This window comes from Zonotrichia albicollis, chromosome 18 (assembly GCF_047830755.1).
Source record: "Zonotrichia albicollis isolate bZonAlb1 chromosome 18, bZonAlb1.hap1, whole genome shotgun sequence".
Classification (NCBI taxonomy): Eukaryota; Metazoa; Chordata; class Aves; order Passeriformes; family Passerellidae; genus Zonotrichia; species Zonotrichia albicollis.
The window spans coordinates 2,342,522-2,368,385 of NC_133836.1; the positions used below are offsets into that span (position 1 = coordinate 2,342,522).

The 25,864-nt window shown below is 45.1% G+C and overlaps 1 protein-coding gene across 9 annotated transcripts in view; it reads left to right on the plus strand.

Annotated features, from left to right (window-relative positions):
• PITPNM2 (phosphatidylinositol transfer protein membrane associated 2) overlaps nt 1-25,864 on the plus strand; it is a 125,505-nt gene that overhangs the window by 11,181 nt on the left and 88,460 nt on the right. For 8 of the 9 annotated variants that reach the window (XM_074553976.1, XM_074553972.1, XM_074553979.1 and 5 more), the window contains exon 2: nt 4,258-4,357. The exons of the other annotated variant lie outside the window; for it this stretch is intronic. The gene's annotated coding sequence lies outside the window, so the exon portion shown is untranslated. The remainder of the gene's footprint in view (nt 1-4,257; nt 4,358-25,864) is intronic. 9 annotated transcript variants of the gene reach the window in all.

A 25,864-nucleotide genomic window follows, 5' to 3' on the forward strand; every position in this document is an offset into this window, starting at 1 on the left:
GCAGATTGGGCAAGAGCAGGAGGCTGAGCTGGCCCAGCTGTGGTGATGATGAGGAGCAGTTGTGCTGGTTCATTTCTCCCTGCAAGACGCTGCTCTCAGTGCCTCTGACTCTGCCAAAGCTTTTTTGGTGCCTGTGCTTGGCCGGGCTCTGCTCCTCGAGGCCGGTGAGTTTTGGTGTGGGGCTGTCCCAGGTGTGTTTGTCCAGGTAACGGTGAGGAGGGAGCTCTGCCTGTCCCAAGTATAAAGGGATTTAGTGGTGGCAGCCATGGTGCCTCCTGGAAGGACTGGAAAGTGAAGTGCAGCACATCAGTTCAGCAGAAAGCATCTTACAATTAATTAATCAATCATCCTCCATGGAAAGGTAAATGCCAGTTCTGATAGTGCAGCGTGGTGTTTTCAACACTGGTGCTACAAACGAGCTGTGTGGCACCTCTGCCTCTTTGCAAGAGACATTTCCATGTGAACCTGTCTATTAATAGCTGTGCTCTGTTTTGCTGTGCCTCGGGTGCTGCTGAGCTGTTGAGCTGCCCCGGAGCCAGAGGTGGGCTTTGATTCGGTTCTGGGCTGCTCCAGTGCCCAGATGCTTCCCTGAAAGCCTTTCGAGGAAGGGAGGGAGTTTGTAATGTTCCTTTTTGCAAATCACCCGTAATAAAAATGTTGTTGCAGCCTTTTGGGAGCTCTTGCATTAACTCACATTTCTGTGCTTTTGTTGCGTTGCTTTTTCCTGGTGGTTTGGACAAATGTGCCCCTTGTTTAACAATGCTGAATCCTCCCACGCTTCAGAAGTTTAATTTTAAAGCAGAAGCAGTTTTAACTCTGTAATTGATTTCCATTTAGCACAGCATGTTTCTGAAGTGCAGACAGGGTTAATGATTATAGAAGAGGATGAAAACCTGACAATTTTTAAGTTTAAATTTTGCCTTGGTAATCTGTTCTCACACCTAAAAATAAGTAAATTAAGAATAGCATCAGCGAGGCCTCTGCAAACTGCAGTGGCTTTAAAAAGTGATGACTTGGGAATACAGTCAAGGTGAATTGTTTATGATTATTCCAGAAAACAAGTTTTATAGATGTCATAATGTCCTAGGCTGCATTAATTATCTATTACTTTTAGTGTTTGCTGCAGAGAAAATGCCAGTGTTTCTGTTTTCCCATAGGCAATACTTTCAGTTTCTCTTGTACAGAAATGTTTTTGCTTTTAATCACTTTTGATTGCAGTACCATTAACAAGGGTGCAGAGAAATCAGTTTTTCTGTTTGGTACAGACTTACTGTCACTGAAAAGAACAACTTTTCTTCCCTAATGTACAATACAGGGAAAAAAACCCAACCCCAGAGCAAAAATGAGTAATGGAGGTAGGAAGATTGATTTTTCTTACCTAGAGGAGGCTTTGTGGCTGCCCCTCCAGGTTTGCAGGTTTGAGTTTTTGGGTGGGCTTTGAGTTTGGTCTCACCCAAACTCTGAAACCTTTCGAGCTCTGTGTCCAGGCCCTGCTAATTCTGAGAACCGTTCCCTGCTCAGCCAAGGCAGACAGAGAGAGCAGGGCCCTGCTCTGGCTCAACTTTTCACAATTTATTTACCAAAGTGTGGGTTGTAGTGGATGGTTCTTCTGGGAGGATGGTGCCTGGCATATCCAGCACCTAGAGAGACTTGTCTTGCTTGTGGGAAATGGGGAAAGAATGGATATGGACAAATCCCAATGTGCTTGAGGGATGAATTATTGTGTAACCTGTAAAAATTCAGATATAGTCTGTATATTCTTGAGGAATTAATTAGTGTATAATTGGTAAGGCTCAATCAGACTAGATGTGTATTGAGTTAAAAACTACACAGCTATAATGAATCCTTTTAAAAGAGAAAGGTAGTGTGAGGGTTCTTGTTTACTTGCAAATCATAATGGTAGAATGGCTAAAAGGACTAATGAAATACTTGCTTTCATAAAAAGGCATTTAAAATTCAAAGGCAAAGCAAGATTAAAAATGTTTTATTTAAATATATTTCCATCATAGAGATTTGAATAGTTGCTTTAGAGAGAGTCCTTTGAGCTTTGCATCATCATATTGTATATAACAATAGGGGAAGAAACACTTTACATTTGCTTTTTGAAAAGAATTTTTACTTAAAGCATTCATTAAGAATTTAGTGGGTTAATTCTGCCCCAAAGTGCACACAAAAAATACTGGCACAGGTATCAAATCATCGAATATTTTTTCTTCAGTTATAAAGAAGATGTAATTTTAAAAGTAGTGGTGATTTTCAGTGTTTTTTGTTGTAAGCCTGAGGAATTAATTACTTTATCTTCGGATCTTGACTGTATTAATGTTGGCAGCAAGATCAATAGTCAATGAAAGAAAAGAAAACTTAACATTCAGTTTCAGATAAATTCTGATCAGATCCTAAACCACAGAGCCACAGACTGGACCTGTGGTTCCCAGTTCTGACAGATCAAATCTAAAAGATGCATCATGGTTTTGAGATAGGTGAAGCATCTTGATGCCCAACACTTTCTATTATTATTATTATTATTATTATTATTATTATTATTATTATTATTATTGCCACCCAGCCTGGGAAAGCAGAAGTGCCATTTGGGCTCGCTGTGCCTCAGCTGTGAATCAGCAAATGACGTTAATAAGCATTTGTGGACTAAATATATTTTTAAGCTGTCTGGCTGCTTGCTCCTGGTGAGATTTCTGAGATTAATGGTCCTGAAACGTTACTCACATTTGCTCTTCCTCCAGGATGAATCTGACCTGTGCAAGCACTATTATATTTTTTAAATTGCTGTGCAAGAAGTTACAAGAGTGAAGATCAGTTACTGGGGTTTTTTTTTAAGCTGTTGGCAAGACATAAATTTATGTTAACTGAAGCAGTGCTTGCAGCTAAAGGTATTGATGTTTTTTCCAAACATTTCAGTTTCTGTAGGGAAGGAAACAGAGTGTATTGATGTTTTATTTATTTTTTGTGTAACACTTTGGTAGCAGGTGCTGGTGTTGAGGCTTGGATCCAAGTCCCAGTCAAGGAAATGTGCTTTATTTGTGTGGTTGTGAACCCAGATTTTGCATGTTCTGGTGCAAACTCAGCTCCTGCTGCTGGGAGAGAGAACAGGGAAGGACAACTGTGCCCTTTGTGACCTGAAGGGAAAGGGATAATGGGAGTTCAGTGAGACTGAGGCAGTTTTAACGTGAGCATGTGGCAACAACAACATTCCCCATTCCATCCCCCTGTGAGTGCTGGGAGAGCCCTGGCTCTGCTCCGGCTGCTGCTTGGAGGACAGAGAAACAAAACATTGAAGACCTAAAGGAACCTGAATATACCTGGGGAGATCATCAGTAGAGCGGGGAGTGGAGAGTGCACTGTGTGCCCCAAAGTGCAACCCAGCTGCTTTAGAAGCAGCATTAAAACCATATTAAAAAACCCCAGCATTAAAACCAGTTTGCAGTGGTTGGAGGTGACGATGAGACTGCCCAAAGGAATCTCTGGAAAGGCAGAGGGGCTGCCTGCAATGTTGAGCAGAGCAGTAACTTGCTCTGCAGGCAGCGTTCCGGGCTCCTTGTGCCCTCAGCCCTCCTGACAAAAATCAGCCTTGAGGGGAGAGGTGCCTGGAATCAGAAATGGGGTGCCTGGGCTTTCCCCACCTGCGTTTGCCCTCCTGGGTGCTGCTGCTTCACCAGCCCTGCCTTTGTGCCCTGTGGGAGCTGCTGGCTCCTTGCTCCTCCCGTTGTGGAAGGGTTTGTGGGGTTACAGGGGCAGCTCCAGCTCTGCTCCCACCCTCAGACGTAGGGTCCTGCCCAGGCTCTGGGGGCTCCCTGACGGATCTGTGATGTGCTGGCTTCGTCTGTGGGGTCTCCTCTGTGGCAGTCACTGAGCCCCGAGCTCAGAAGGGAGAAGCTTTGAGGAGAAGTGTTGTACCGAGGGAGCACGTGAGAGTGGTCAGTGCAACGTGTGTGTTTTTGCTTCTCTCTTTTTTTTCCTTCTTAATTTCCATGAGTTAGAGATGACGATGACTCATGGTTTGGAACACACTTGAAATCCCTGAGGTGCTCATTGCCGCCTACTATCACGTATTGAATTTCTGACATACCGGAGGGATGTCTGCAGAGAAACTCTGATGTGCAATTATAAAATGTTGTAGCTGTATGTTGTTTGCATAGGAGCCATTAGCATGGTGTAACTGGAAAAATAATGCAGCTTTATTCTTGCTCTTGATTTCCCATGGGCATGGCAGTTCAGCAACTGTGTTCTGTCTTTTTCTAGGATGTTGACACATGTGGACCAACAGTGACATCCTTTTTCAGCAATGCTGTTTTTGCTCCCTCCTGCATTCAGAAACATCTAGAAAGATTTTTTACAGAAGGTAGGTTCTGACATTTCAGCTGGATGGCTGTTCTTTTTCTTCTGGGTTAGAAAAAGAAAAAAAAAAACATTTAGATGTTACTAGGGAGAATGGTAATTTATCTGAGGGATACTAACTTGCTGTTGGTGAGAGGAGATCAACCTTACCTTGGGTTCCACTTGAATAAATGCTTGGGGAAAACGTGGTGAAATGGAGGCTGGAGAATGACTGCAGGAGCTCTTTGAGAAGGGCTTGGCAGTCTCAGGACATGGTTGGCTTAAATTGCATAGATGTGTGCATTGGTAATAAACTTCTTTTGAAAGAAAGCTCACACTCCTTGCCACCTTCTGTTTAGTCAGCATCCTTTCCTGCTTAAAATATTTCAAATAAATTAAAAGGGAAAATGGCTGCACAGGAGGTGCAATTAATATAATTTTTAATTTAAATCTTAGGTGTGTTTTTTTCCTCAAAGAAAAAGATCTTAACCTTGTTGATTTTATTTGTATTGAAATAAAAAGTAGTACAGCCTCATTTACTACCATCAAATTGTAGTTTCTAACTTTCTTTGTCCTCTGAGCTTTGGATTTGGGGAAGCAGTTAGCCGTGGTGGCTTTTAACAAGGTAAAGTGAAGAGATTGTGTTTTTTATGAGTGTGTGTACCTGCTACTCCCTGATGCTGTCACCTTTGCAGTGCTGCTTGGGGTTCACTGTGTGTGTCCAGCTCCATCCAAACCTCTTGTGTGAATTCTAGAAATGTGTCTCACACTGTGAGCTCTCACCACAAAATTAGTGGCTGGAGTTTTTTGCTAGACAGGGTGTCAGCCTTTAGCCTGACTGCACAGTTCTGCTTCATCTTCTTTTCCTCCAGTAGTACATTGCTCAGCACTTAGGTGGTTTTTTCCTTTATCAGAAATGGTCTTTTTGACTTCACCAAATGTTTCTTTGGAGTGATACTAAAACTTAACAATAGTGAGGTTTTGCTTCAAGAGCAACAAATTGCTGAGAAGAAGAGAAGGAATAAATGAGTTTGGATCTGAGACTGTTCACTTACCAGACTGAAATACACTTTCAGTCTCTCTGGGTTTATACCTCAGGGTCACAGCAGTTACACTGAGATTGCAGTGACACCAGCTCTGTATAAACATGCAGTATCTTTATCAGAAATTGTGGTAAACTCTGGGTGATTTGAATACCTTAATTGTCTCCTGTCAGGAAATTGGCTCCCAATGAATTCATTGCCATTCTCCAGGTTGATTTCCTTCCTGAAGCCTCTCTTTGGGATTAGCAGAGCCCAGTGCCAGGCTGGGTAGGCTGCTCCAGTGCTGTCTTGTCCCTCTGTGGAATACCTGATTTCCTCAGGAGAGAGCCCAGCAGCTCCTGCCTGCCCACTGCACTTCCAAAGGGGCTGTGGCCAGGTCTCTCTGGGATCAAAAGCCTGAACAGCAGCAGCTTGAACAGAGGAGTTTATGCTCAGAGAGGCATTAATTGCCATGTGAGTTTGTGCTGCTGTGCTGAGGGGGAACATCTGTATCCCGAGAGCTTTGCCTCCTGTTTTAGGTCACACACTCCCCCACAGGCTCTTGCAGAGGGAGAGTTTTTCTCTGAATTAACCAGAACAGCAGAGAAGAAATGCAATCCTTGGCAGAGCTTAGGGTTTGCTTTGCCCCAGGGCTGAGGCTCCATTCATTTTGCTTTCCTGGAGGATTTTACAGGGCTGATGAGATGCCCAAGTGGTCATTAATTCTCTGGGTAGGTGAGGGGAAATTGCCTCCAGAATGGTGTTCACAGGAAAATGAATCCCTGCTCTTGCGTCACCAGAGAGGAGCATTGTCTGTGAGCTGGCAGGTAGGGAATGTAAGGAGAGAAATGGGTTTTAAACCTTGTCAGGGAATGCAGTGCTCATGGAGACAGAGAGCTGAACCACCCTGTCCAGGAAAATGCTGGAGGCATTGAGTAATTTCCCCCTCTGTTCTGCCAGCATCCTTGTGCAGCCCTTTGTTTCTCCAAACCTGAAGGCTTTCAATCCAAACTGCTGGACAGAAGGAAAATTTTGGGAGAGTGCTCCTCTGCAAGTCATCCTTGGGATCATTTTGCATAGAACTATTTCAAAATGCAGGGAAGTGTCCTGAATGCCTGCTGTGAGCAGAGCCGGGGGAGGCTGTGCAGCCCTGAGCTGTGAGTGCCGGTGCTGCCGGGAGCTGCGGGGCCTGGAGGCAGCCGGGGAATGGGGAGGGACCTGCTGCCCTGTCCCGCAGCATCCTCACTTCCAGCTCTGCTGCCTCTGCTGCCTTTTTGTGCTTCCCCTGCTCCTGCAGCAGCCTGCATGGGATGAGTGCGTTCTGTCTGGAGGAAGAGGCAGAGGCTGACATTGGGCAGGAGGATAAGAAGAGGGGGAAGGAAGGTAGATGAGCTTGAATCCAAGGTGCCTGAGAAGATGTGAGGCAGGCTGGGGACAGGGGATTTGTGCCCTGGGGAAGTGATGTCCCCTCTAAGGAATTTCTGACCCACTGAAGGAATGTGTTGTGTCCTGTCAAAAGGAAGCACAGCCTTGGTTTGCAGTTGCCTCCTCCTGCTGTCCTTCCAGCACTCCCTGCCTTGCCTGCAGCACCTGTCCCTGTGCCTGTGTCATGCTGGGCTGTGATTTTCCACCCCTGGCTGTGTGATGGGACCGGCTTTTCTCCATCCAGAGCCTTATGTCCTTTTATGTGGACACAAATGGGGCCTGTGCCTTACTTTTTCTGCACCTTGTACTTACCAGGGGACTCAGTGTGGGACCCATGACAGGAGCATTGAACCCCTTGATAGGGGTGAGTTTGTGGAAACTGATTAAATGTGGAGAAATCTGTCTTCATGTTGAATCCTTCATCAACTGAAATGAAAAACTCACTGTGAAGAGTTAGACCAAGGGGATAACGCTCCAGGGAGCTGGGTGATGGCTGCTTTTGTCTGGCAGGGAGAGGAGCCCTGTTTGGCAGCTGAATGGAGCAGCACAATTGTGACATTTGCCTGTCTCAGTGTGTAAAGGTTGACTTGTTACTGTGCCAGGCAGGGAGAAGGGGGAGCTGCTGAGAGGTGAGGGAAGGAAAATGGGATCTTGTAAATGTGGGAGAGAGTTACAGGTAAACCCATTTAGACCAGCCAGGACACAGATGTTTGGAAAGGTACAGAAGGATCCCTTTTCAAAAAAGGGATCTACAGAGTCTCCTGTATAATCTGGAACTATGAAATTTCTCATGGAAACAGGAGTGAGTTTTCCTTTTGGTGGTTTCCCTCCTTTTACAATAGAAACACAAGACACAAGGAGCTGTTTGGACATCTTTAACTGAGAGGAAAGGGCTGTGATGCTGCTGTGGTTGTAACCACAAACTAACTGACAGTTTCCTGCTGCAAGTAACTTTCTATAGATCTAAACCTCCTTCATTTGTGTTTGTTTTTCTGTGCTGTTGAAATATCTGAGGGAGATTCTGTTGCTGCTAGGCTTTTGATTTTTGACAAAGTCTTTGTTATAATTTTGGAGGATGGGGCACGAAGAGAGATCATTACAGCACTGATACAAACTCAGGTGGAGACCAGAAAGTTTCTGTGTTTTACAGTCTGGTTTAATGTAGAAGTGAAGAAGTAACACCACTGAATCAGACTGGTTTTGCAGTTACATTTGCATGTACAAAGCTCTGTTTATTTTTGAGGAGAAAAGATGTCATCGTGTGAACTTGCCTGTGTGGCTGAGATGCTTCATGTGATATTTCCATGGCATCATTACTGGCTTCTAATTCTCCTGCCTCCTTCCCACCCTTCTCCCCTGTGATGTGTTAAATATCACAGCTGCAGAAACGAGGGCACGTTTTTTCCCTGCTGTTCCCATTCCAGCTGGAAAACTTGGACAGAACCTTCCCTTGTGGTTTGTGATACTGTAAATAAAGGCTTGGGAGGTCACACGTTCTCCATCTCAAGTTATTTTGATTCCAGAGCTGGAATGGGAGAGGAGGAGGGAGGAGAGGAATAAAAATAAAAACAAAAACAAAACCTCAAACTCTTGTAGCTTATTGTGGGAAAAAGAGCTCATTAATGCAAAGGGGAAGCAATTGGAACAAAGGCCTTGGCAGAGAGGACTTAGTCTTTGACTGAAGCTGCAACTTGGATAATTAAGGTCAAAGATTTCAAAGGAATCTTCTATAAAGCTTTGAAATAAAAGCTACCTACAAAGCAGAGGCCCTGAACACCAGCTCCTGTGATCTGGGGCTGTTGCTGGGCACTTGCTCTCCGCCTTTAAAGGTGCATCAGCCTGGCTCTATAGGTGTGTGGGTGAGTAATTTTACCTGTGTCCCTCTGAAAATGGTTACTCATCCTCTAGAATGTCACTGAAGTGGGCTTTGAGTGTGGAGTGGAGAAGTTGTGGTTTGGGTCTCGCAGGCTGCGGTCGGCTGAGCTGGAGTTGTGTTTGCAGCCCGGGCAGCGCCCGTGGACTGGGCTGTGGGGGTGGGAAACCTGTTTGCACATTTTATCAACAGCTGTGGTGCAGTTCAGCCTTCTGAAACCCCACAGAACCATGGCTGGTACAGTTCAGCCTTCTGAAACCCCACAGAACCATGGCTGGTACAGTTCAGCCTTCTGAAACCCCACAGAACCATGGCTGGTGCAGTTCAGCCTTCTGAAACCCCACAGAACCATGGCTGGTGCAGTTCAGCCTTCTGAAACCCCACAGAACCATGGCTGGTACAGTTCAGCCTTCTGAAACCCCACAGAACCATGGCTGGTGCAGTTCAGCCTTCTGAAACCCCACAGAACCATGGCTGGTACAGTTCAGCCTTCTGAAACCCCACAGAACCATGGCTGGTACAGTTCAGCCCCCTGAAACCCCACAGAACCATGGCTGGCACTGCTGCTGTTCACAGCTGGAGTCCCACATCTGCAGGCTTGGCCTCCTCAGCTGTGTCCCTTCTCATGTTGGGGTTTGAGGCTGTTGGTACTCACAGAAAACTGTTTAGGCTTAACCTTATCATGTTTTTCTCTTTTGGTATTTGTGTAATCATGTTTTGGACTGAGTAAGAAATGAGCTCAGGGCAAGGTCCACTGGGCTTTACTACTTGGTGGTGATATGCTGGGTGTGATGGATGTTGGTTCAGAGAGGAGACATCAACACTTACTGGCAACTGTGGCGTTCACTTTAGTGGAGTTCTGAAGAGACCTTTTCCTGGTAATGATTTTTCTGTTGGCTTTTTTTATCAAAACAGGATACAAAATGTGAATATAATTTGTCACTGCAGAACTCACATTGTACCTTGACACTACAGAAGTATTTCTTTTTCCATAAACTGTTATATTTATAATATACAGCAGGAACAAAAGAGGAACATTCCACATCTAGATGTTAATCTCTGCACCGGGTAGTCTTTTGATTCAATAACTTTTCTTCCTTGATCTTCTTTCCCCGTTTTTTTTTCTTTAATAGGCATAGGACATATGGACATAAAAAATAATGGCCCAATTTCACCCCTGCTGTAGCTCATTGACGTCATTAAAGCTACAGCAGGGATGACTTGGCCCAGATTCTTTAAAAATAAGACCTGATGAACAACCTCTCCTGGAAAAGCTCTGTGGAGAAGGATGTCCTGAGCACGGCGCAGAGCAGATGTGCTGCAACTCACCCTGACATTGGATACCATTCCCCTTGATGCTGTTCCAGTGAGACCCTGGGCCATTCCTGGAGGGGACAGGAGGCTGCAGATGTGGTCCAGATGTGCTTTTACCAAGTCATGATAGTGTGGTGGAAAGGGGAAATAAATAAAGTGAGAGAAGGGCACTTTAGCAGGGGCAGGTCTGGGTGGAAACCTCGCTTGCTTGGAAGCTCTCTGTGCCTGAGGACTGGGCTTGGCACATGGTGAGGCAGAAGATGGAAATGTAGAGTTATCTGTGAAAAACTGTTGCCCTAAGCAGGTTTTTAGGAAGATGATTTAAGTGTGTTTTGCATTTTTGTACTTTTTGCTCGCATCCTCTGCAACGTCTGGGTATTGCCACCCAAGGATCAGCCATGTGAGTGTGGCAGTTCCTGGCATAAAGGAGCACTGCAAGGTTCAGTATCTCAGGGTAGGTCTAAGGTGCAGCTGCTTTTTCAGAGCATATTTCCCTCCTTAGAATTGGGCATAGAAATAGAAATTCTAGGTAATGTAGATCAAAAAAGGCAATGTGGATCATGGTGAAGACTCTGAATTAAGCTGAAAAACGTGCTTTCAGATCTGAACACACTGGAAACGTGCTTTCAGATCTGAACACACTTGAGAACCTTTCACATTTTCACCTTCCACAGAAAGGTGAAAATGTAAAAGGTTCTCAAGAGCTGTTGACTGCTTTCTGTTTACTAAAATAGTGGCGGCAGTTCATAGATGGTGGCTCTGAAAATCTTCACGCTAACGTACAAAGGGAGTGTTTTACTCCCTGTTATTTATAACTGCAGGGAGAAACTCCCTTCAGAGAGCAGTCAGAGCCCCAAAGCTGCATCTGAGGTGGGTGAATGCCTGATCACTTTTTGTACAGCCAGTATTCTTTGCCCAGGGTGTCTTTAATTTAACTGAATCCTTGGTGGGTATAACTGTGCCTGGCCAAGCCAGGTTCTCTTGCAGTGAGTCCAAGAAATCAGATAGTTCTTTTTCTGATGCCAGACTCTTCTGGTCCATTGAGTATAACTGCAAGAACACATAGTTCCCAAGGAGGAAAATGCTTACTGTGTTTTTGGTGACAGCTGAAGCTAACTTGGGGGAGGGCAAGATGGAGCAAATGGCACTTGTCTGCTTATGAGAGCATGTTCGTTTTGAGGGAATTTGAGTTGGAAAGTTTTTTGCAGTGAAAAGCCAGAATAGTGTCAAAGTGACATTGACTAGTATAAATAGTGAAGGGAGAATTAAATCTTTAGAATATATTCAGTCCTTTGATTAGTCATCCAAAACTCTGCTGGTAAGACAGTGAAAGAAATCTGGGCTTAACCTGATAAATGTTCTTATAATGGTGGAACAAGTCCGAAAACCCAAGAATTTAATTCATGATATCCAGAGAGGTCCTGCAGCAGCTGGCAGCAGACTGCTAAGGAAGAGTATTAATCCTAGAGGAAACAGGGGGAAAAGGTAACTGAAAACTCTGCAGCCTTAAGGGCTTTTGAAAGTAAAAGATATTTGTTGAAATGCAGATAAAGGTGATTAGCTTCTTTTATTGCATAGAATACACCCTTGTCTGAATAACTCTCTTGCTTTGAAGTTCTCTTTCCTTGTATTGTCTTTGTCCATTTCAGTCTCCCCTGTGTCATTGTGGGTTGGCCTGTTTAGGATCTAACCCTGCTTTTACTGAGGTTAAAAGCAAAATTTGGTGGGTGTGAAAAGAGCCTGCCCTGGGACTTGAAGTGAACTCTCAACATTACTCTCTAACCAGACTGATGAGCAGCATGGATTGAATATTTATGCCAGTTCCAATAAAACCTTGATGAATGCAGAGAAGGGTTGAAGAGAGGATTCTACCTGAGTAAAAGAATGTATGAAAATTTTAAATTGCGTATCTTTGTGACTGACCTATAGCAGTTAATTTTCCAGAGCCAAGACTACATTGTCATCAGTTTTAGCAGAGTAGAGAAATGATTAATTTCTGGGGTATACAGAGATCTTTCTTAATAATCAGAAGCATGTCATCTGGTTGAAAATACAATTTTTCAGGAAGGAGGGGAGCTGTGAATGGGCAGCAGCTGTTGTTGTGGATGCAGTCAGAGCAGAGGCTTCCCTGTGAACCAAGCCCGGCTCCCTCTCTGTGGCACTCGGGCAGTGCTGGGGAGGGATGAGCTCCAGCCCAGCCTGGCTCCTCTGGGGCTCAGCACGTGGATGTCACGCTGCACACACTCCCCAGGCTGCAGGGGGTTATCAGGGAGATAACCTGGCTGAACCCCAGCACTGGTGATGGTATCTCAGCCTCACAGCCTCCCGTGGAAACTCCAGGAAGTTCCAGTTCCTACCGAGGCAGCCTGTTGTGTGTGTTAATCCTAAGCAGGGGCTGTGAGGGAGAGGAGGATTCACCAGCTCATGCACTGACAGACCCATGTCCTGTTTTGTTTGTGAAGAGTTAAGAGTTGAAATCAAGATGTAGATCAGGAGTGCTCTGAGTACCTAAAGAAAATCCTTTGCCCGTGGTTCCTGCATCATCCCAGCAGTTTATTAGAAAAATAGAAAGAAAAAGAGGGGGAGGCAAATACCATCTGTATTTATTCAGATTAAAAAGGAGAGTGGGGATGGAGCTGTAGGGTGAAGGGGAACTGTTCAGTGCTGAAGCAGAACTTTCAATTTATTTGATGGGAAATTTTAATCTATTCTGGATGATTTAGCTGTTAAGCTCTAACTCACTTCAGCTCATCACCTGCTAAGTGCTTTGGTTCCACTGGGTACTCTCAAGTCCTGTAGAGGCCCATGAGGTTCAGCTCTATTCCTGAGAGCTCACAGAGTGTAGGAAAGAGTGAGGTAAAGGAAACTTTTTAAAAACACTGTGTTTATAAAAGAACAAAGAAAATAACCTTGAAATTAATTTGAGCTATCCCCTTGATCAATGACTCTACATTGTCCACTAATTCTTTTGTATATATAGCTAGAATACAGCCTACCAATAAAAGTTCTCTTCGTTTCTTACTATTTTGAGGTTTATTTTGATGGATTATGTTTCTAGGTAACAGTTGAAGGTTATTTCTGGGAAATGCTGCCAGAATGTTTATTAACATGTGACTAGACCCAGGTAGAGTCCCTTGAGAAAATCTGGCTCTTGTGTGCACTCTCAGCAAGGGGCAGTGACTGTGCTGAAGGGTGAGAGTCCTCCCGTTCCCTGCCCACGCTGGGCCTGGAAATAACTCTGTCAATAGTGGAAATGTCACAGCAGGAATGACTCGCTGGATGTGCCCAATTCCGCTTATCTAAATGAGCTGTGATCCTGGATTTAATGTGCTGTTTCATAGTTAAGATAAGAGTCACATGAATTAGATTATTGTTGGGGAAAAAAATAGAGGGGTTCTGATATAAATACTTCTGTGGGAAGTTTGGAGAGCATTAGCAAGTCTTTTTACTTTTATGAACAGCAGTGGTCAAAGCAGTTTCCTGCAAGAGATGCTTTCCACATGATAGGAACTCTAGTCATTAAAAAAGCATGAATTGGATTAACAAGTGTAGGGTTATTTTAATTTGCCTTTGAGTCTTCAGATGTCAGTGCAAGCTTTAATCAGCAGTTGTGCCAGTGAGGAGCCACCTCGTGAAATGGGAAGGGAGGCTGTGGGCAGAGATGCTCCTGGCTGAGTGGGTCAGGGGCTCCCCTGCACCCTGAAGGGTCCTGCCCAGCAGCTTCTCAGTTCTCCAGGATGGCAGGAGCCCTCATGACCCTTTTGTGGCCTTATAGCAGCAGCCAAAGGTGTCCCTGTGGTTTGTGGAGCTGAGGGGCACTCATGTGGACAGTGAGGGGGTACCCAGGAGCACTCCTGCCTCAGTGTCAGACTCCTCATGTGGCACAGGTAGTACCAGTCTTGTGACATTGGCAGCTGGCTGTCTCCTGGGCACTTGTCTGATGCCTTTCTTTCAGGTGGACTTCAAAATACTATTTCTTCCTTCTGGGAGCTTTTTCTGCATGTGAAACAAACTCCTGGAGCCCTTTGTCTTTGGTTTCACATCACCCTTATGGCCCGTGGTGCCCATTGCTTTGGGCACCCATCTGTGTTCCCTGGGGTTCAGTGGGAGATACAGCAATGACAAATGTTAACAGCTCAAATTCTTCTTTCTGTGTGTGCTTAATAAGCAAAACATCATCTGTGTTGTTTCAGAGGCAGTGATGAGCAGTTCTCTCCTTCCCTGTGTTCTCAGCTTTGGCCCAGTACCAGGGATTCTGTCATGAGGCAGAAGCAGGAGGGCACAGAGGGTGTCCCTTCTCAAGGCCACGGTGGGGACAGCAGCGCTGAGCTCCTGATAACCCTGAGGGAGGGGCTGTCCCAGCACTGTGACTTTGCTGGGGCATTCTTAGTGCTGGTGTCTGAGTGGATGGCTGTGTTCTGCAGGTCATGAGCAGGGAAAAGGCAAATTCCCTGGACAGGGTGGCAGGAAGTGCAGGAGGTGAGGCAGCAGGAAGCAGTTTTGTGATCCTGAGCTCCTGTTGGTAGAAAAGTTGTGCTTGTTCTTATTTCTGCTCTGGCTCTGTGCTCTTGGCAAAGCTTGTGTTTAATTTTGTGAGATATTCAGGGCAGTACCTGCCATCTCTCTAGACAGCTGTACTCACTCCTCTTGTTATCACCATGGCTGCTCAGTGGTGATAAAGGAGAAGCAGGAAAGGAACCAAGATCCTGATACCTGGGAACAGGGCAACACTTCCATTTGAATTGTCTCTTGTAGCAGAGAGAGTCCAGGCACTGTGGGGATCTGCTTCCTTGAAGACCTGAAATACACTTTTATTGATACTCAAACTTAGAAATCATGATGGGACAAAGTAGCAAAACCATTGGAAAGCTTCCCTCCCTCCCCACATCTTAGTGCTGTCTTCATAGCTGCCTCTTATGAATTGAAATACCCCCTGTGCCATTCGCTTTCTTTTAATATAAGCTTGTCTCTGCTGCAAGTAAATACATTAATTTAATATCCCAGTTGCCTGAAATCAAGTGGCTCCAGTGTTGCTGGTAGCTCAGGGGGATGTTCTGCCCAGCTGTGCTGTGACCATCTGCCATTGGCTTTCCTTTTGCACAAGAGCAGGATCTGGTCACTCACACTACCAACCTTTCATAATCCTCCCTGCCATGCTGATTTAAGGGAAAGTGTCAATTCTCCATCTCCTTCCACCCAAGCCATACACACACCCAGACTGTTCCACTTACCAGCTTTCCTGGCCTGTGGAATCTGCCTCTTTTCCTTATCACTGCCTGGCATCAAAGTGCAGCTTGGGGGAGTGCAGGGTGCCTGCTGCTTCTGCTGAGCTGTTCCCTGGGCTATTCCAGTCACCCAGAGCTCTGGGCTGCTGCTCCCTGATGTCAAAGCAGAGGAGTAACTCTGCCCAGGGGCTCAACTGCATCAAGCTTTCAGAGATTAAGCCGATTGCACATCTCTCATAAATCAATCTTTCTGTATTAATAAATAAATGCCTGCAATAGTTGCATTATTACAGTTCATGGAAGCTTTCAGAAAGAAAAAATTCCTGAATAAGCCATTTCTGCAGTCTCAGCTGGCTTTTAAAGACTGGTGTCATTAATTGAATTTTGGCTTTTCCTCTGGAACGGGGACTGTGCTTTTTGCTTGAGCATATGGTTGATGTACGTGAAAGGGAATAGGAGATAAAGTCTTCAGAGCTACTTGCTTGGCTTCTGTGGCCATCAGGTTACTGACAAGAGTGGGCAGCCTTTCAGTGGGGCTGCCTTACACTGGGGTCTTTGGGGTGTGAGGCTTTCCCCACTGAAGGCCGTGTCGAGGCTGTTGGTTGGCTGTAGAGACCTGGCTGCTTGGCTGCTGCTGACTCATTCTTCCTGCAGAGTCTCTCTTAAAACCACAAAACGTGGTCTATATATTACAGGTAACCAGATTCTTCTTTCTACAGGGAATGATGCTTGTTGGAAATCTATCTTGATTAATTCAGAGCATCACAAATGTAATAATTAAGTGATCCTTAATTTCCATACTCATTTGGTGGGGAGATAACAGCTTCTTTTTTGTAACTGGGCTTTGCCTTTTGAAAATACTCTGACCAGTGTTACAAAAAACCCGTATTATAGCCCACCCTTAATAGCCACTGATTAGAGGGTCCTTTGTGAAGCGTTGTCTCTTTCTGACATAAATTAATTAATATGGAACCAGCAAAATTCCTATGGAAACAAAACAGAAGTAAATTTAATACCAGATGAGTGTGTGTTTTGGGCTATGAAAGTGATCATGAAACTCATTTCTTAACAGGACCACTAGAAGAACAAACAAATCTGCAGAGATGTGGTTGTAAGCCTAGCTAGAGATGTATGAGCTAGAAATGTATGTTTGTGGATATAATTAAACTTCAGTTAATAATGTATTGTCCTCAGTCTTGGCAGAGAGCTGTACTTGGGCTGTGGCTACAAGTCCAAAGCATTTTTACCAGATTAACTTCCCTGTGCAGCCTCAGGAGCTCTCAGCACTTGCAGCTCTCCAGGGGCTGCTCCGCATCTCTGCTCCTCTCTCAGCTCTGCGAGCAGTGAGCCCTTCCCTGTGGCCCGGGGTGTCACTGTCCCTTCCTCGGGCTGCAGTGTGTCAGGGTGATGCTTCCTGATTCACTCTTTGCATTGCAAATCCTGTTTCGTAAGTAAGCCGCTTCCACCGATACCTTAAACGATTTATTGTCTCTCAGAGCTTTCCTTCACCTGGCAAAAACCAAAATATCATCAGTGTCTTTGAAACCTCTGTGCCGAGCATTGTATGATTAAGTTGTACTTTTGAAGTGACAGGTTTGGGCATATAATTTTCATGACCATCTTTGCTTTCAGGGGTCATAAATACTGGTTCCAGCTGTAATGAAGTGCTGTGCTACTTACTATGTTCTTATCATTGTGTGTGTCTTTTTGTTTAAATTACTAAATCACAGTGGCAATGGCCATAATAATGTGGTTGTTTTATGTCTTGGAACAGGGGAAAATAATTTTATTTAGTTGGAATAATGTAATTGTAACGTGCCTCTGGGTTAGAGTTAAAGGGGGAGGTGGTGCAGGTGGCTGCCAAGGCAGGGCTGTTCTCTGGATGATTTTCTGCAGCAAATTCCACAGCCGTGGAGTGGCAGCACGTTTGTTTTTAATGGAACAACTTGTGAGCAAACACCGGGATGTTTATGGTGACAAGGAAAGCACTAGAAAAATAGAGGCTATAAAATCCCACTGCTTAAGGGCAGCACATGGATAATTGGCTCAGTCAGGTGCATCAGGGGGAGGGATGTGGATCTGAGATCTGGTCTAAGCCATTACTGGCAAAACACTCGAGCTCTTTGCACCTCTGAAGGCTGTCTGTAGGGGAGGCAGCTCTGCCTGGGTGGTTTTGAGGCAAAGTGCCAGGGAAGGACTTGGAGATCCTCTGATGGAAACTGCTTCAGAGATAAGGTGTTTATTTCCCCTTTTGAAGAGAAAAGATGTGCGATGGTTTCTTGAATCAGGATGACTGCACCAATTCAGATCTAATTTGATAAATGAAGTATAAAGGCCCAGTGAATGACCTTCTGTAAAATACAAGAGTGCCTGAACTATTTGTTCTCTAAATCTTGCTTCTCATCTCTGTATTTCCTGCTCATGCTGTTCATTAGTCTCCTGTGCCCTGTTGTTTTGGGGCAGATAATGGATAGCTGAGTGGTGATGCTGAAAGCAAAGCTCCTGTATAAATAACCTGCTTTTCTCAGCATAAATTCTTCTGGGTATGGGGCACATGCCCACACACTTTTTTTTTTTTTACATGTATTAGTGTTCCTTATGTAGCCTCTTGAATTCCAGTTAACTGAGGCATCTCTTCCCCTGGTGAAAGCTTACGCTGCTGTGGCTGCACACGGACTGTGGTTTATTTCCAAATGAATCATGAGGGTTTTACAAGCTGTAAAACTTCTCTGGAGAGCTTAAGGGTGTGACCAGCTTACAGGCGTGGGTGGTTTTTCTTTGCTTTTTGTCTTTCTTTTTCTGGTTTGGGGCTGAACATGTCCTCAATATCTGCTTGATGTTTTAGGTTGCCAGCAGGATTTGTTTTTCCTTCACATGGGATCCAGCACAATCCCAGACTTTTGTGGCTGCCTCCAAAGCTTTGCTGGGACTCCCTTGGGGACTTGGTGTAGGGAGTGATAAAACTTCATTAGTGTAGGTTCCTCCAGCCAGTGTAAACCTTTTATGAGCAATAAGCTTGTGCATTTGGAGAACAAAATTGCTGATTTCTCTGGCTGGATTTTGCTTAAGGTAAATGTGTCATTTTGCCTTCCACAGCAGCTCTTTGGGCAGGCCTGGGGAGGCAGATTTGACCAGTCCAGCTTAGTCCAAACCACTTCTCTCCCAAGCTGTTTGTTCTCCTGGCACTCCATAGGAGGTGAAACAGCCCTGCAGAGGGGACAGTGGGTTGGCAGAGCTGGATCCCGTGGGCTCATGCCCTGACCTGCTGGGCCTGGAGTGTGTGAGCAGCCCTGGGGAGAGCTGGCACATCCACGCCTGGCTCTGGCATGTGCTGGGCTGGGGAAATGTGGAAACCAAAGGGTGTTTGCAGTAGTTGGGGCTCTGGGTGGGGGCTGTAGGAGCATTTCTTGCACAGTGTCCTGCAGGGCTCATCCCAGGTTCCTGCTGCTGGTCCCTCTGCTCTGACTCAGCCCTGGCTGCCCCAAAGAGAGACTTTCTCCAGAGCAGGGCACTGGCCAAGAAATCTGGAGCTGGCAGTGATAGGGAGCTGGCAGAGGATAAACCAAGCTGGTAGGAACTGTCAGGAGCTCTGGGAAATAGGGAAAAAAATATTCCCCTCTTTTTCAGGCATATGCCAAGGGTAGGTGGTTCAGAAGGGGAATACCTGGCACGTTATGATGCCAGCTTACCCAGCTGCCCTAACAGGATACTTTTGCCAGGAACCTTTGGACCTATTCTTCTTGGTGTAAACAAAATCAAATAAAATACTTGTTACTATAAATAAAATGAGTATGATTACCTGGAGTCTCTGGAGGCACCTCACACGGTCAGCATTTGTTCCTTTCTGCCTCTGCCAGCAATTACTGGAGAAAGAGAGAACCATCAGTGAGCACAGGCATCAGCCAGGCAGCATGGAGGCTCATAATAACTTTTTTCTATGATAAAGGAGATATTTTTATAGTCTGAATTTTTTATTTCACTTTCCCCCTAGTGGGAGAGAATTACTGGTGATGATAGTTGGTGGAGCAGCTCCTGTTGGGAAGCACTGAATGGAAGAAGGATTTATTGAAGGGAATGTGTTGCGAATTCCTTTATAACACACATTTTTTCTTTCCCCTTTATTTAAAGAGGTTGTTTATAACTAAGAGACCATTAGCGCCCAGGAGGTAATTTTGTTTCAGCAGTACCTTATTGAATGAAAGCTTGGTAGTCTGTTTCTGGATGGAAGCCTTGGGAACAGCTCCTGTGTAATGCTGTACCTACATTTTTTTTTTTCATTTCTCCTTTTTTCTCCTTTAAATTGCAATTGGTGCCGTTCCTTCCCATGTAGTTGAATGAACAGCTTTGTGAAGTACATGTCAGCATTTGAATTATGCTTTTCATTTACTGTAGCCAGTTCCAGGCCTCTCCTTTCACCCCCAGGGCTTCTAGAAGGTTTCTTGACAAATCTCTCTTCTCACCCCCAGCAGCCCAGAGACAAAAACCCAGGAGCTCCTTTGTGTGCTGCTTGGCTGCTTTGCCTGGCTTGCTGATGCTGTTAGAGAAATTCTGTGATTTTTGGAAATGATACTGAAATTAGGGTGTGGCAGAACTGTGCTCTGAGAGTCCTGCTCAGGTTGCTGCCCACAGCTCTGCCTCTGCTGAGGAGCAGTCAGAATTTATCAGTGTAAAACCTTCTACACCAAGGGAGTAAACAACACAGATTAACTGGTGCGGGATGCTGAGCACTCAGCTTCCCTTGTTGTGTAAAGTGGGGTTTGTTGCTTCTGGCCTGAATTCTGACCTCATAATCCTGTGTCTAAAGCACCTGCCAATCATTCCCCACTGTAGCAGTTAAGAGATAAGAGAGAGAAGTGTATGGCAAAGACTGAGGATCATTGCAAGAGCTGTGTTCCTGTTTGGTTTAAAATAATCTTTCATGTGATCAAAGAAAGGGTGATGTGTTCCTAATTATCTCCACTGTAAAATCTTTTGAGCTGTTGCTGCAGGATGTCTAATCCAGAAACCTCTTTTGGTGATAAAAATGGTGAGGGAAGGTCATGTGTATTTTGCATCTTGCCCCTTTTACCCTCCCTTTAGTTAAAGCATTTGGGATGGAATACACTGAGCTACCCAGGTGCAGAGGATATTACAGATTTCCATATTGCAAGCCCTAATTTTAGCTTGTCTCTGCAGGGTTCATGCCAATATTCACCCACTTGCATTTGCACTTTGGGTAGCACTCATTACACAGTGTGAGCTTCGCACATGTGCCACTCCTCCTGCCGAGGGGATTTGTGTTCCTCAGCCCAACCGAGGGCTCTGCGTGGGGCAGGGGCGGGTGGGAGGCTGCCCACAGCTGGGGATGTGTCCCTGCAGAGCCCCGGGCTCGCTGCAGCCTCTTGGAGCCAAGTGGACGGGAGCAAGGGGAAAGCAGCTCTGTAATTCCCTTCTGCTCTTGAGTGAAGTGGAGAAATGGCTCTGCCTTGCACGTCGTGCACTTTGGCTGTGGAAGGACTCCCAGTCCAATTTGTCAAGGCAGAGACTTGACGTGAGTCCAAATGTACTTGACAATAGTCTCTCTGCTGTCAAAACCTCTCCTCCTCCTGTGATAAAAACACAGCTCCAAGAAACACTCCTCTCCTTCCTTCCTGTGGCTCTTAAGAAAGACTCTGCATCCCAGAGCTGCTCTGGGGAGGAAGTTCTTTCCTGGATTCAAAGCACTTACCCGTTTCCCATTAAAAAGATTTGACAGTGCAGTGCATTCAAAACAAGATAGCCACAGAGAATTTGAATTTATGCTTTCTTTAATTGGCCCACATAAGATTTTATTTACTGATAGTGTCCAAAGGGAGCTGTCGAAACATTGCAGAAAGAGTGAATGTGTCCATTGTGGTAATGTGCTTTTGATAAATGCATTATGGCATACTTATGAAGTCAGGAAGAAGCCTTAATTACTGCTATGAAGCCATTAGAGTCTAAAGCAGCAATTTCAGCTCTTGTTGCAATTGTGTTTTATATTTCTTCATTGAAGACTTTTGCACCAAAAAACAGTGCTTGTTTTATAAGGTATTTTATGCCTTTTATTTCCTTTGCCTTTTTAAAATGGTGCAGAAGTGACTGTGATAGCAGTGAGCTCTGCAGATTCACATAAATTAAAAAATCCCACAACCTTTGTGCAGAGCATGTACGGGGAATTCATGCAGGGAAGTGATGCTGTATGACCTGCTGATTGTTTTCTTCTGTTACTCATATGGCAGAAGAAATTACTGAGCTTGATTCTCCCATGGTAAGAAAAAAAATAGAGGGAGAGAGGGAAGGATTGGTCTCTAGGAATCTCATGCAAATATTCCTTTGGGGTGTGAGGGAAGGAGAAAGACAGGTCTTGGAAACATCTTATTAATGAAAATTGCTTTGGGAGATCAGTCAGTGTTATAATAACCTGCAGATGGGGTCAACAAATTGTCTGTCCCTGGAAACCTCTGTTTTCCACATCATCTGTTCCCCAGCACAGCCAGAATCTCACTTGGATCTCCCCTGACACCACCACAAAGCAAAGTGTTTGGAGCTGACTCTTCTACCAAAAATGTTAGCAACAAAAAGAGCTTTGTTTTCAGATGTTTGATCTTTTAATGTTTTAAGTTATTCAGCAAAAGGCTGTTTAATGTTCACTCACCTGTTTTTGGTGCTTTGTACATGTTCTTTCACTCTCGTGTAGCACATTATTTATAGCAGATGTTAATTTAATGGTGTGAACTCTGTTGCCCTTCAGCACACGAGCATCTTAATTTCAAAACCAAAACTGACCAACAGGGTTGTAAATCAAAGGTTAACAGGGATAGCAACACAAAGGCATTGTTTGCTTGCTTGTTACACTGATAGTGAGCTGCTTTCTTAAATGGAATATTTCTTTAGCAACAGGAAGGCTCAGTACAAGTTGTACTGTTATGAGAAAGGAGGAATGAGCATTACTTAGTGTTTTTCCAAAGCTGATTGTTAAAATAATTGCAGGTGCAACACGGCAGGGCTGATGGTTTTTGCAGCAGCTGTGGAAGCAGCTGTGGGTGCCTCCAGCCACTCCATCCAGCTCTGAGCTGGCTCCACTTGGCCTCGCTCTGGGCTCTGACTTCCGGCACTTTCTTGGAATAGATTGCCCAGAGGAGCTGTGGCTGCCCCATCCCTGGAGGTTCCTGGAGGTTCCATTCTAGGGAGCAGTGAGGATCTTTGCTCATAAGCCTTGGAAAGCAGCAGTTAAAGGAGCCCTTCCCAAGAGCAGGAAAATCCTCAGTGCACCAGCCCTCCCAGGGCAGGCAGCGTGGGGGCCTCCACATCCAGCACTGTGGGGAGCCTTGGGCCGTGTTTTTCATGCTCAGTCTGGGATTCAGCCCCTTCAGCTGACACTCAAACATGTCAGAGATGTCCAGAATTCCTGCTCAGTATGTTGGACCAGTTTTTAACTTTTCCAAAGTGTGTTTATCTTTGCAGGGTGGTTTGCGAGGGCCCTGCTCTTAGGATGGTTTTCCGGTTTGATTCCATTACAAGTAATTAAAAAAAAAAAAGCAGCAAAACCCCTCCAAAGTCACCCCCAGCCCCCTCTACCCCAACGCTTAACTGTTCCCAGGCTGTGTGATTTCCCTCTCCGTGTGCTTTCAGCATGCTGAGCTGGGGAAGGTGCTGATGGTAAATATCACCACCTTGTTTCCCAAAGCTGTTGGGTAAGATCTCTCACTGCAGCATCTGAAGCATTACTGGAAATATTCAGAACTGTTACAACAACATATCTGCATAATTTTTCCTTTCCAAAAGTCTTTCCCTTCCCTTAATTTTGGGTGGAAGACACTAATCAGAGAGATTCAGGTGTCAGCAGATGTTCCAAGCTCCTGAATCATGCAGCAGAGTGAATGCTGAAACATTCCCCTTCCCTTTGGATAGCAGCATTAATTCTCAGAGTGCACTGGTACTGCTGCTGCAGTTGTCATCATATCTGTGTATTTTCAAACTGAAGGTGCTTGCAGTTATGATGTTTGTCCTGATTGACTATTGTTAGAGGTGTTCTGGAATTTGGGTTGACTTCTTGAAGTCTGGCACACAGCATAAAAATTCTCTGTGTGCCTCATCTCTGTAGAGTGACAACACTACAGATTAAACCTAAGTTTTATCTCCCAAGGAGATAGGCTAAGTATTTTTTCCTCTCCAGGGTACTCTACACTGTCTAGCTCTACAATTAAAATGGATGTATCTTTACCTATTTAATCTAACACCTATTATTTTCTCTTTGTTTCAAATTTGAGTAATTTGGGGCAGTTCATGCTTCAGAGGTCTAATTTAAATGAATTTGTTCACAGCTGTAAGCTTGTAGATGTGTTAGGTAAAGTGAAGCTCAAAAGAAACACTGGAAGAGTCCAGAGAAGTTTAACCAGATGATTGCTCTGCTCTCCAGGCACGGTTCTGTTGGGTTGTCATCATTCCAGTCAGCTTCACCATCCTCCAGCACAGCCCTTCCACAACTGTGCATGTATTTATTTATTCAGAGCAGCTGGTGTCAATGGCTCACTTGCAGCCTGGTGCTGTTTGACCATTTTGGAGTTTGTTAAAACGTTCCCCAAAAGGCATTAGTGCAGCTGCTTAGTTCTGCATTTCCACGGGCAGGGGCTGCCCGGCCTGTCCCTGCCCCGGTGAGGGGATTTAACCAGTTCACCTCTGTCCCTTGCAGAGTTCCTGGGAAGTTTCACCCCAGCTACACACACACCCATCAGCAGATGTTGAAACCAACCATTGTCTTCAGGCATTTGGGGCAAATGCCGCCAGAAAATGGCACAGAGGACAAAAAAGTAAATTTGCCTTCTAAAATCCTTTCAGCTATTAACTATTACAGATATAATTAGACACACAGGCAAGGACTATTATCCTATAAATGCCTTTCTAGTCTGTTCTGCTTTTGTAACCTTTTTTTTCATCTGTCATGCTGCCTCGCTGCGTTGTTTCTCCTGCAGCCTGGCGTCTCCAGCGCCGTGTCCCATCGCTGCTCGTGCTCTGCGCTGCCTCTGTTTGCTTTCTCCCTCTATTTACGTCAGAGCTGTCGTCGCTTGGCTCTGCACTGGTGTTCTCGTGAAGCCACCATCACTCACACAAATAGGTGGTTCTTATTGCTGCAGGAAAATGGAGAGCTCCTCTCTGCAATCACTCTCTCCCCAGGCAGCGCATCTTCTGCCTTTGCCACTTGGTCAATGAGGATTTTTGGAGTTTTTTTGTTTTGTTGTGTTTTTGAAGTGCCTTAGAAAGTTGAAGCTTTGTGTAAATTGGTCCCTGCAGGTGCTGGTGTGGGAGGCAGAGTTGGGTTCCTTGGAGCAGGGATGCAAGTCCAGGCTGGAAAACCTCCAGGAGCTGCCTGGACATGGTGGGAAGGAAAGCCATGGCTTTCCTGTAAGAACATGCCACAGTTTGCCCAAACCAGACACCTGAGAGCCCCTGAGTGCGCAGGGGATGTGCGTCAGGCCCTGGAAATTCACCTGAGCCCTTCCCTGCCTGCACCCCGTGGTGTCCTGGAGCGCTGCAGGACCTGGGTGAGGAACCCTCTGAGGCGCTGTGGGGACACTGGCCTGAAAAACCCTCGTTAGGAGCCACACAGCTTTTCCTCCCACGGGCAGGACCTTAGAGTGTGGCTTTGTGTGTGCACTTCATGTCTGTGTCAGCGAGAGCTGACGGTGCTCAGCAGGACTGGGATCCAAGGTACACGGGCTGGGGCACCCACTGAGCAATGCCAGCACCTCGTGGAACAAACAAGCCCCCCTAAAATCCACGCTCATCGTTTCCCAGACACAGCTGAGACGCTCAGCCCTGCCCACAGGCAGATCGATGGTGTGTTTGGACTCCCTGTTGCTCTCCGTGGAGGTGAGTGTGTTTATGTTATTTAAGGAGTTGGTACATAATCAGTCTTAAAATTAACTGCCTGCCTGTTGACTTGTCACCCTGTGAATGAAAACACATTGCTTGTAATTTGTTTGACATTATTCTGTCCTGTTGTCAGGCTTCTAATTACATTTAGAACATAACCCAGATGTCTGTCTGTCTCCTGTCTCTCTTTTTTTTTTAAATTATCATAATTATTATTATTATTTATCTTTTTTATTGTCAAACATGGAAGGAAGTATTTCTCTGAAGTGATGGAAGTCTGTTTGTTCCTCTCTGTTTCCAGGAGATCAGTAGGTGGCTGCAGGCTTATCTCTTAAAACTGCTCCTTTTAAAAGAAGGTGTCACTTTGGGCATCCAAAATTGCAGCTCCCTTGTGACTTTGGTTTGACCTCCTGTGAACTTTAGGGACATTGAAATATGTTTCTTATCTACATGAAAGTAGGTAGAAGGTACAGCTTTCTAAATACGATCACAGTCCCCACCTTATTTATTTTTAAAGAAGAGATAAATTGCTTGTGCTTTTAGAAGTTTAAAATATTAATGTATTTAAATATAACAGTGAAAGAGAGGCGAGGCAGAAGGGGTTGCCCTTTCAAAATGTGCACCAGTGAGCAATCTCTTATGGAAGCCATTGGATAAGCCTGTCAAGCTCCTTGCCAACAGTGCCTTTGGATGATTAGCAAAGGAAACTCAAGCTGCTCACTGTGAGGTTTTATTGCTCCAGTCCTATCCTGTAACCTGAGTTTTCCTCAAACCACAATATTTAAGCACCAAAACCACAA